Below are 9,998 nucleotides of genomic sequence, written 5' to 3'. Positions count from 1 at the left end.
CCAATATCAGGAAGTATTTCTTCACGGAAAGAGTGGTGGATGCCTGGAATGCCCTTCCGGAGGAAGTGGTGAAGTCTAAAACTGTGAAGGACTTCAAAGGGGTGTGGGATAAACACTGTGGATCCATCAAGTCTAGAGGGCGTGAATAAAGAGGAGGCAGCAAAACACTGCACGGAGTGGCAGTAACCACAGAGGCATTCACGGAGTGGGATGCCAGTGGTTGGTGTTCCACCTTCACGGAGCGGAAGGATGGAGGGCTGCCATCTCCAAAAAAACCAAAACAACAAAACAAACAAACAAAAAAACCAGGGGTGGGTAAGAGTATGGGGCAGGGGTGTGGCCTACTTGTTACAGAGGTTGCTACCCCTAATTGAGCTGGATGTTCACTTGGATGCAGATTCGGCGCTGCTCTCTACATTGGTGGTGGGGTGGAGGGGAATTAGGGCTGGAGGGTACTGGAAGCCAATAGTAACAGGTGGGAGAGATAAAAAGGGCCAAAAAAAATGGATAAAGTGCGTAGCTTGCTGGGCAGAATGGATGGGCCGTTTGGTCTTCTTCTGCCGTCATTTCTATGTTTCTATGTTAAGGGCTTTGTGTTATGGGCAGAGCTGGTACAAGAGTATTAAATACCCTAAGTGAACCTTCAGCCTTGTACCCCTTTCTCCCAAAATAACTTCAGGCTCATAGACCCTCCCCTGAGATAATTACATTCATCATTCATGAAACCCAGCACCACCATCCTCAGTACAATCCTGTAACAATGGGTACTTTTAAATATGAAACTTTGCTTTATAAATATAAACATAATACAAATATGTGTCAGAAATCATGTCAGCATCTGATGAAGGGCTCAGCTGAGATTTATTTTTTGGATGGGGGTTAGACAAAGGTTGCCAACTTTTCCACAGACCAGGATTACGCACTTGTGTACTGGGTGCCTCCCCTTATTTGCATGCATTTACATATATTTACCCCTCAGCCCCTGAATCTGCCTCCTCTTTCACTCTTCTGCCTGTTCCTTGTGCCACCACTGTCTCTTCCCTCTCTGCTCTGTTTTATCTCTCTCCCTTCTCTGTCCTCTCTGCCCTTCTCTCTCCCTCTTCTGTCCCCTCTGTCTCTTATCCTCCTCCAGGCCCTGTTCCCTCCTCTGTGTCTCTCTCTCTCCTACATCCCATGTGCCCTCGCTCTCCCTCTCCCCTCCATTCCCTGTCACTGCTCTGTTTCCCCCCCTGTTATGGGATTATTTTGCTTGAATCTCACTCTTGATTAACTCAGAGCTACGAACAGAGAATGAACGAGGCTGTAGAGAACCAGTTCTGGGCCAGGCCAATTCAGAACCGCTTAACCCAACTTACAAATATGCAGGGATGCAGAGGACTGTGCCTGACACCTAATACCCCCGCACAATTGCTTTCTGCTGGAAGAAAGATAAGGTGACCTTTGACACAATCCACTTTCAAGGTGTCTCTTACCATGAGGCTGTCCAGTAACACAGCAAAGTAATAGATAAAAGGACTGAGCCAAGCAAGCAAGAGAAGACCGATGGACTGAGGCGCTGCCAGCCTGCACTTCTCTGCACTGGACTGTTTACCTAAGAGATATCTCATGCCATATTATTATTATTCCTATTATCTAATGTATATCCTGATTGATTACCTTCTCTGATTATTGTAATCAGCCCTTTAGTGTTATTTGTAGCAATCCCCTTTGTCTAATTATTCCTATAAGCTAATAATAAATCCCTACCTGGCACTCAGGTGTTCTAACTCAATGTGTGAGAGAGAGAGGAGTATTAAGGTAAGCCAGCCTTGTCAGTTACTGGTGCAAGCCCTGTCAGTCACTAATATAAGGCGAGTGATCCTAGTCTCAGTCTGAATCTGGAACACCCCTCCCTCTCATTCCCACCCCCACTGCCTCTCTGTTTCCCCTGTGGATTAAGCAGCTCTGCTCTCACCTCCCAGCACACAGTGGAGCTGACAGTGAGGACTTTTACTGCTGGGCTGCCAGAGATGCAGAATTTAGCGCAGCTGGGAGCTGCTGCCAGTGAGGAGGGCAAAACTGAGCAATGGTCCCACCAGTTCTCCCTACACTTCCAGTCACAGCAGGGGAGGTGAGGAGGGGGCCTCAGGAAGGTTGCAGAGAGCTGTGCTAGCTGAGCTCCCAACCCCTGTCCTTCCCACTCCCATCTATAAACAGGAAGTGTCACACGCACATGAATTTTAGTGTCTAGTCAGTTCTTACCAGACACTGTAGAGGTCCATATAAAGCTGGATTGTCTGTTAAATCCAGTGGGGGCACTGAGAGGAGAGGATCACCTTGCTGGGGGCTGGAAAGAATCAGTAAGTACTGCTTGGGGACATTTTTTAAACTTAAAAGTACTGGGGTGAACTAAACTATTGGGGTATATTATTTAGTGTGCTTGTGTGTTTTATTTTAAATAAGTAGTCAGAAAGTCAGGCAATATTGACTGGGTAAGTGAAACATCAGGGCATGCTAGAGAGATAAAGTTCCTAGATGGAATAAAAGACTGTTTTATGGAGCAATTAGCTCAGGAACCAACTAAGGAGGGAGCAATTTTAGATCTAATTCTCAGTGGAGCACAGGATTTGGTGAGAAAGGTAATGGTGGTGGGGTCGCTTGGCAATAGTGATCATAATATGATCAAATTTAAATTGAGTGGAAGGGGAAGAGTATGTACATCCACTGCTATAGCGCTAAACTTTCAAAACGGAAAATGAAAAAAGAGAAAATAGGTAGAAAAAAACTGAAAGGTGCAGCTATAGGGTTAAAAAATGTGCAACAGGCGTAGACATTGTTAAAAAATACCATCCTAGAAGCACAGACCAGATGTATTCCATGCATTAAGAAAGGTGGAAGGAAGGCAAAAAGATTACTGGCATGTTTAAAAGGTGAGGTGAAAGAGGCTATTTTTATTAAAGATCTTCATTAAAAAATTGGAAGAGGATCCTTCTGAAGAAAATAGCATAAAGCATAAGTATTGGCAAATTAAATGTAAGACATTGATAAGACAGGCTAAGAGAGAATTTTAAAAGAAGTTGGCCATAGAGGCAAAAACACGCAATAAAAATGTTTTAAAATTTATCCAAAGCAGGAAGCCTGCAAGGGGGTTGGTTGGACCATAGATGATCAAGAGGTTAAAGGGGCACTTAGAGAAGATAAAGCCATCGCGGAAAGATTAAACGATTTCTTTGCTTCAGGGTTTTCTGAAAAGGATGTTGGAGAGACCCATTCTGGAGAAGGTTTTCATGGGTGATGATTCTGATCAACTGAACCAAATCACGGTGAACCTGGAAGATGTGGTAGGCCTGATTGACAAACTGATGGGACACAGCCAACATGGATTTACCAAGGGAAGTCTTGCCTTACAAATTTCCTACATTTTTTTGAAGGGGTGAATAAACATGTGAAGAAAGATGAACCGGTAGATGTGGTGTATTTGGATTTCCAGAAGGTGTTTGACAAAGTCCCCCATGCGAAGATTCTAAGAAAACTAAAAAGTCATGGGATAGGAGGTGATGTCCTTTTGTGGATTGCAAGTTGTTTAAAAGACAAGAAACAGAGTAGGATTAAATGGTCAGTTTTCACAGTGGAAAAAGGTAAACAGTGGAGTGCCTCTCGGATCTGTACTTGGACCTGTGCTTTTTAATATATTTATAAATGATCTCAAAAGGGGTACGACGAATGAGGTAATCAGATTTGCAGATGACACAATATTATGTAGAGTAGTTAAATCTCAAGTGGATTGTGATGAATTGCAGGAGGACCTTGTGAGACTGGAATATTGGGCTTCCAAATGGCAGATGTAATTTAACATGGACAAGTGCAAAGTGATGCATGTAGGGAAAAATAACCCAAGCTGTAGTTACACAATGTTAGTTTCTATCTTAGGAGTTACCACCCAGGAAAGAGATCTAGGCATCATAGTGGATAATACATTGAAATTGACAGCCCAGTGTGCTGTGGCAATCAAAAAAGCAAACAGAATGTTAGGAATTATTAGGAAAGGAATGGAAAATAAAACAGAGGATGCCATAATGCCTCTATCACTCTATGGTGATATCACTCCATCTTCCTTGCAGCTCAGATGCTTGGATATTGTTTCTGACATAAAGAGCCACTCCTCCCCCTTTCCTATCCTCTCTGTCCTTCCTTAACAAGTTATAGCCCGGTATTGCCGTATCCCAGTCATGAGATTCCGTAAACCACGTTTCCGTGACAGCAACAACGTCCAAGTCTGCCTCCACCATTAGGGCTTGCAGCTCTGGGATTTTATTACCCAGACTACGAGCATTTGTGCTCATAGCTTTCCAGCTTTCTTCATTCAGGTTACTGCTGTTCCTGGACTCCTTTTGTGACCTCTTTAGTTGAGTTTTGTTATCCACTTTCCCCTTTGCATTTGTGCAAGGGAAAGGATTAGTGCCTCTGATGACAGAGTCATCCAGCACAGTGAGCTTTTTTTTTTTTTTTTGTTTCTGATCTGCAATTTCCGTATGCATTGGGTTTCTTCTCTCTTTTCAGATAACACTTCAATCTTTTTCTCAAGAACTTCTTCAGTATTTAGTACAGAGAAGGCATTTTGTACTTGTTGCACTTGATACAGTGTGTGTCTCCGGAACACAGGTCTTATTCTTCCAGAGCCCACTGTAATACTGTGTTTTGAGTTCCTTAATGGCCTGCGTGAGTGGTGGGGGGGTTAGAGTTGTGGGCTGCACAGCTGTCAATAACGGGTGTCTGTGGGTCACAGGTCTTATCCTTCCTGAGCCCACAGTAAATCTCTTTTTCCTTCACTTTTGGTTATTCTGAGGTAATGGGAAATTAATTCCTGAATAATGTAAAGTGGCTGGGACTTTCTTTATTGAAGCTAATTCAGCTTTAACTTCAGCCAGTTCCTTTTCCAAGGTAGCGAGATCTGAACAAATGGGGCAAGCCTTAAGTTTCCATATGATTACCCTCAATATAAAGGCTCCACAGCAGTTGCATATAGTCCTCATTTTTGTAAATTGGATGGATAACACTTAAGGAATTACCAAATTACCAACCTATAAAGGTGACAAATTATGTATGCAGGCAGATTATATCAGAAACAAAACCCCAGGGGTGGTTTAATAATAAGCTACAAGAAGCCATTGCCATGCATATATAACAAGGTTACATCTGGATGCTGCAGCCTGGTCTGCAGCATCAGCTCCTGCTCTCAGTGCTGAGTGGGAGAGGGCAGCAGTCAGAGCCAGCTCAATCCCCAGGATCCCTCCCTCTCCTGCTTCACCTCTCCCTTCAGAATTACCATTTTGCTTATTATAAATGAAACTTAGCTTACTAACAGCTCGATACTGTAACGTGCGGTTGGAGATTCCCCGTCTGTAACCCGCTGTGGGCGCACAATTCGGACGCGCGCCGTAAGGCAATCCTGCGATACAGTCTCCAGTTTCACGCGTCCTTAGCGCTTCTTGAAACCGACCCGTAACCCTTTCCGCACCCAGCATGTATATGATATGTAAATGAACGAATTAGCTATTTAATGAACGGATTAGCTATTCCCCTCCGATACTGTGACGTGCGCCCCGATTATCTCCTTTGTAACCCGCTATTTTGCCGCATCCTTAACCTGTTAGTTTACCGCCTACCCTCTACCTGGTGTTAGTGTGGTGTTCGAATAGCTACGTACCGGACTGCACCATGGACGACCTCCATATATACTAACATTTGCAGCGTAAAGTTGTTACATATATATATATATATATATATATATATATATATATATATATAAATACTTTGTCACTTTCCGAATCTCCCATCTCCACACAGGCGGGCGGGTGGGCGCCCGTTCATCCAGGCGGCGGCGGTAGCGGGAGCCGGCGGGCGGATGGGCGCGCGTGCGATCCAGGCGGCAGCAGGCGGGTGGGCACCCGTTCATTCAGGCGGCGGCGGCGGCGGGAGCGGGCGGGCGTCCGTTCATCCAGGCCGCGGCAGGAGCCGGCGGGCGGGTGGGAGCGCATTCATCCAGGTGGAGGGAGCCGGCGGCGAAAGCGGCCTCCGGCAGCCCCCGCCGGCAGTGAATGAATGCACGCCTGTGTACGCCCGTGCGATTTCGGCGCTCAAGGCAGTCACATGCCGTGACATCAAGCGTCGTGACGTCACGCCTTGAGCGCCGAAATCGCACGGGTGTACACAGGCGTGCATTCATTCACTGTCGGCGGGGGCTGCCGGAGGCCGCCGGCTCCCTCCGCCTGGATGAACGGGAGCCCACCCGCCCGCCGGCTCCTGCCGCCGCCTGGATCAAACGCGCGCCCGCCGGTTCCCGCCAGTAAGTTTACTTTTTTTTGACACTTTATTCCCTTTTGTTTTAATTTTCGCCCTGCACCTTGCTTTGGGAGGGGGGGAACCATCCACTTCCTGGTACCTGTCATTTCAAATGTCAGTTGAAATGACATTTGAAATGACAGGTACCAGCGCACCCAGGATACTGTATAGGCGCTGTATTAAGCGCCTATACAGTAAAATTGGTTGCGCGGGCCTAACGCTTGCCTAACGCTTCGCAGACGCGGCTTGCATTTGCATGCAATTTACATAGAGTATCGAGCGGTATGTGAGCAGGACTGTGCGTGCGGGGAACGAGGGTGCGCCCGGCACTGCCGCACTCTTTCTAACGCGGCCTTACAGTATCGACCTGTCAGCTAGCACAGCTCTCTGCAACCTTCCTGAGGCCCCCTCCTCACCTCCCCTGCTGTGACTAGAAGTGTAGGGAGAACCGGTGGGACCATTGCTCAGATTTCCCCTCCTCACTGGCAGTATCTCCCAGCTGCGCTAAATTCTGCATCTCTGGCAGCCCAGCAGTAAAAGTCCTCACTGTCAGCTCCACTGTGTGCTGGGACGTGAGAGCAGAGAGCTGCTTAATCCACAGGGGAAACAGAGAGGCAGTGGGGGTGGAATGAGAGGGAGGGGTGTTCCAGGTTCAGACTGAGACTAGGATCACTCGCCTTATATTAGTGACTGACAGGGCTTGCACCAGTAACTGACAAGGCTTACCTTAATACTCCTCTCTCTCTCACACACACACACATTGAGTTAGAACACCTGAGTGCCAGGTAGGGATTTATTAATAGTTAATAGGAATAATTAGACAAAGGGTATTGCTACAAATAACACTAAAGGGCTGATTACAATAATCAGAGAAGGTAATCAATCAGAACATACATTAGAGAATAGGAATAATAATAATATGGCATGAGATATCTCTTAGGTAAACAGTCCAGTGCAGAGAAGTGCAGGCTGGCAGCGCCTCAGTCCATCGGTCTTCTCTTGCTTGCTTGGGTCAGTCCTTTTATCTATTGCTTTGCTGTGTTACTGGACAGTCACATAGTAAGAGATACCTTGAAAGTGGATTGTGTCAGAGGTCATCTTATCTTTCTTCCAGCAGAAAGCAATCGTGTGGGGGTATTAGATGTCAGGCACAGTCCTCTGCATCCCTGCATATTGGAGAAATTACTTACCTGATAATTTTGTTTTCCTTAGTGTAGACAGATGGACTCAGGTCCAATGGGTATAGTGTGCTCCTGATAGCAGTTGGAGACGGATCAGATTTCTATCTGACGTCAGCCCTAGTACATATACCCCTGCAGGAAGTGCAGCTCTTCAGTATTCTCCTCGAAAAGCATTGTGGATATATGTGTGACTGAATAATTTGATTAACTGGAAGTGTGATACCACTTTGGGAAGAAACGAAGGATCGGCTCACGGCAGGACAGTGCTTGTAGTTCTGAAATGCAGTGGGCTGAGCAAACTGCCAGCAGAAAGGATGTCTTTAAAGTTAACAGACGGAGGGACAGACCTCGGAGGGGTCTGAAGGAGGTTCCTGCTAGGAAATCCAGGACCAGGTTGAGATTCCACAGAGGTACCGGCCACTTTAGTGGTGGGCAGATGTATTTGACTCTTTTCAGAAATGTGCCACGTCCGGGTGAGAAGCTATGCTGTTGCCCCCGCTCTTGGGGCCGTAGTATGACAATGTGGCCACCTGTACCTTGATAGAGTTGAGGGAAAGCCCCTTCTGTAGCCCGTTCTGTAAGAATTCCAGGATCACGGGAACTTTAGTTGAGCGTGGCTTGATGTCGTGGTCTTCGCACCAGGCTTCAAAAACTCTCCAAATCCTTACGTACGTTAGAGATGTGGAGAACTTGCATGCTCGGAGTAGGGTGTCAATTACAGCCCCCGAGTATCTGTTCTTTCTCAGGCGAGCCCTCTCAATGGCCAGGCCGTAAGAGAGAATTGAGCTGGATCCTCATGGAGGATCGGTCTTTGTTGGAGCAGGTCTCTGTGTGGAGGCAGTGGTAGGGGGTACCCTGCCAGTAATCTTCTCATGTCAGTGTACCACGGTCTTCTTGGCCCTTCTGGGGCCACCAGAACTAGTCCCCTGTGTCGCTGTATCTTGGGAATGATTGCGCCCAATAGGGGCCACGGTAGGAAGGCGGGTAATAGGGACACCTGTGGCCAGGTCTGTACCAGGGCATCGATCCCTTGGGACTGAGGTTCCCACCTGCGGCTGAAGTACCTGGGTACTTGGGCGTTGGACCAGTTTGCCAGAAGGTCCATGTCTGGTGTCCCCCACCGGTTCACTATCATTTGGAACGCTGCAGGCGACAGCTTCCATTCTCCTGAGTCTAGCCTTTCCCTGCTGAGGTAGTCCGCCGTTATGTTGTCTTTGCCGGTGATGTGGACGGCCGAGATCTCCTGGAGGTGTAGGTCCACCCATGTCATTAGGGGGTCTATTTCCAGAGACACCTGTTGGCTTCTGGTTCCCCCCTGCTGGTTGATGTAGGCCACTGTTGTGGCATTGTCTGACATTACTCTGACCGCTTTGTCTCGGAGTCTGTGAGCAAATCGTAGGCAGGCTAGTCTGACTGCCCGGGCTTCTAGGTGGTTGATGTTCCATCCCGACTCTTCTACATTCCACTGCCCTTAGGCAGTTAATTCCTCGCAGTGTGCTCCCCATCTTCGTAGGCTGGCGTCTGTGGTGAGCAGGGTCCAAGTTGGGGAGGATAGTCTTGTTCCCTGGCTTAGGTGGCTGGCCAGTAGCCACCACCGTAGCTGGGTCCGGACTCTGCCCGGGAGTGATAGTCATACGGCATAGTTCTGAGACAGCGGATTCCATCGTGATAGAAATGAGCACTGCAGGGGTCTCAAGTCAGCTCGCACCCATGGTACTCTTCCAGTGTGGATGCCATTAGACCGAGGACTTGTAGGTAATCCCATGCTGTGGGGCGGGGTTCACTCAACAGGGCTTGTAATCGGTTCCACAGTTTTGATCTCCTTGTGGGAGTCAAGCTGACCTTGTCTTCTTTGGTGTCGAATCGGACTCCTAGGTACTCTAGAGACTGTGAGGGCTGCAGACAACTTTTGTTTGTGTTAACTACCCATCCTAGGCTCTCCAGTAGAGTTTTGACTCTGTTGGTTGCTTGGTGGCTTTCCTCTGGGGATTTTGCCCTAATCAGCCAGTCGTCTAGGTAACGATGTACAAGGATTCCTTCCTTCCTCAGTGTTGCCGCCGCCACCACCACTATGATTTTGGTGAACGTCCGGGGTGCTGTGGCTAACCCGAAGGGTAGTGCCCGGAACTGGTAGTGACGGTCCAGGATTTTGAAACGTAGATAACGCTGGTGTTCCTGATGAATTGGGATGTGTAGGTAGGCCTCCGAAAGTTCAAGGCATGTGAGAAACTCCCGGTTGTATTGCCCTTATTACGAAGCGTAGGGTTTCCATGCGAAAGTGTGGAATCCTCAGGTAGCGGTTGACAAACTTGAGGTCCTGGATGGGCCTGAACGTCCCCACTTTCTTGGGGACGATAAAATAAATTGAATAATGCCCAGTATTTATTTCTTGTGGAGGCACTGGGGTTATGGCCTCGAGGGCCAGTAGTCTGGTCAATGTAGCTTCCACTGCTGCCCTCTTGGCGAGATTGTGGCAGGGGGACTCCACGAACTTGT

This window comes from Rhinatrema bivittatum, chromosome 2 (genome assembly GCF_901001135.1).
Source record: "Rhinatrema bivittatum chromosome 2, aRhiBiv1.1, whole genome shotgun sequence".
In the NCBI taxonomy this organism is placed as follows: Eukaryota; Metazoa; Chordata; class Amphibia; order Gymnophiona; family Rhinatrematidae; genus Rhinatrema; species Rhinatrema bivittatum.
This window is presented reverse-complemented; position numbering follows the sequence as displayed.